Source organism: Branchiostoma floridae, chromosome 4, assembly GCF_000003815.2.
Source record: "Branchiostoma floridae strain S238N-H82 chromosome 4, Bfl_VNyyK, whole genome shotgun sequence".
In the NCBI taxonomy this organism is placed as follows: Eukaryota; Metazoa; Chordata; class Leptocardii; order Amphioxiformes; family Branchiostomatidae; genus Branchiostoma; species Branchiostoma floridae.
In genome coordinates this window covers 27,740,162-27,742,354 of record NC_049982.1, presented here as the reverse complement: position 1 = coordinate 27,742,354, position 2,193 = coordinate 27,740,162, and positions in this window count along the sequence as shown.

Below are 2,193 nucleotides of genomic sequence, written 5' to 3'. Positions count from 1 at the left end.
TGAAGATGTATATCTCTTAAAAAAATTGAATAAAGTTGGGCTTAAATTACAACCCTGTCTGACACCACAGTTTGTGACAAAAGGTTCAGTCAGACCTTGACTGTATTTCACACGATTTGTAGTTTTTGAATACATGTCTTTGATAGTTCGAAGAAAGTTGCCCTGTATACCTAACTTGTTTAATTTGTAAAGGAGGCCATTTCTCCAGACGGAGTCGAACGCTTTACTAAAATCTACGAAACATGCAAAGAGACGGGAATTTTTACTTAGATACTTGCTAACTAATGTACTTAACACGAAAAGATTATCTGTAGTTCTAAAGTTCTTCCTAAACCCTGCCTGATGGGGTTTGAAAAGACTATTGTTTTCGGCATAACTAACTAAGCGATTGTTTAATATAGAGGAGAATAGTTTACCTAAGCAGCTAATTATGGAAATTCCGCGGTAGTTGTCTGGGAGAGATGGGTCGCCGGATTTGTGAATTGGAACAATGTGGCTAAGGGACCACTCCTGTGGGTAATACCCGTTTTGCAGACAATTGTTAAAAAGTTGCAGGAGTGGCGTTTGAAGTACCGATTTACCAAATTTCAACATTTCATTTAAGATCAAATCATTTCCACTCGATTTATTGTTCTTGAGGTTTGAAATGGCATTATATAATTCTTCTGAAGTTATAGGGGAATCTAGAACAGATGGATTAGTAGCGGAGGACGACGGATTTAGTTGATCGTTTTCCGGAATTGGAGAGTCGTTTGTACCATTATTAGGGAGTTTGTCTAAATTGCTAAAATGTTCAAACCACTCTTCTTCTGAGATTTGATTATTTTCTTGCGTTTTCGTCGGTTTTAGCTTATTAACTAAGTTCCAAAAGGCGCCTGGATTTTTGTCTTTGAGGGAAGACAATTGGGTCATGATTTGTTTGTGAAAGTCTGTTTTCTTCTTTTTTATCAGTTTTTTAAATTCTTTCTTTCTTTTGAAATATCTTCCCCTTATGTCGGAGTTAAATGGTTGTTTGGATAGTAAATATGCTAGGTTCTTTATTTCACGTTTTAGTTCGTTACAACTCTTGTCAAACCATTGTTTATTTTGTCGTAGCTGCGGGTGTTTCTTATGTTTAGTTATCTGTACTGATAGGGATTTGAAACCAACGTCTCTCAGGATTGAACTAAATTCTGAAACAAAGGCTTCTATTTCTCCATTAGATTTTGTGTCCTTCGTATTTTGTGATGAGAGTGAATTCAGTCTATCGATAAAATGAGATTGAGAAAGGATGTGGTTGAATTTCTGTGCAGATTTATCATCCCAATGAAATCGTTTTGGAGCGGGATTTCTTTTACGCTTTTGTTGTTTTTCATGCTGGTTTTGATGGTCTGTGTTTGATTTAATGAAGACTGATATCAGGCAGTGATCTGAAAAGACAGTTAGCGGATGAATTTGAAATAATAAAATGTTTTGCAGAAACGATTGGCTGGAAATTATGTAGTCGACCGTGCTACTACCGTTTGGTTGGTGACAGGTATAGTTACCTTGCAGGTCCCCAGCCACCCTGCCATTTAATATTCTGAGGTCTGCTTGTATGCAAAGCTCACTCAAAAGCCGGCCAAACTTGTTTGGAGGTGACTTATCCATAAATTGCCTATCACTAACTTGGTTCGAGGAGCTGGCGGGAAAACCGTCGATGTTAATTTCGCTATCCACGTAATCACGTAGGTTACCAATACGCGCATTTAGATCTCCCCCTAATAAGACGAACCCCTCTGAACTATATCTACTTATTTCCTCTTCTAGTATGTCTAATATATGGTTATCGGCATTTTTATGAGTAGAAGAAGCGCTTGGGCTTAGGTAAACTGAACATATGAAAAGATCTTTCGTAAGTCCTAAGACGTTACGGTCTATCTTTACCCAGAGGGCATCAGTCGACTTAGAAGGTACTTTTTTGACATGATTTTTGAATTTGTTTTTATAGAAAAATATAATTCCCCCTGATGAGCGTTTCGCTCGTTTGCTTTTTGTTCTGAATAGATGAAAATAACTATAGTTAGCGATGTTGATTTTTGTGTTTTGAGTGCTCCATGTTTCAAGTAACGAAAAGAAGTCGAATTTGCGAATTTCGTCTAAAAACTCTACATCTTCTAATTTAGAACCTAGGCCGTGAACATTCCAGGCGGCAAAGCATTTGCTTCCGCCATT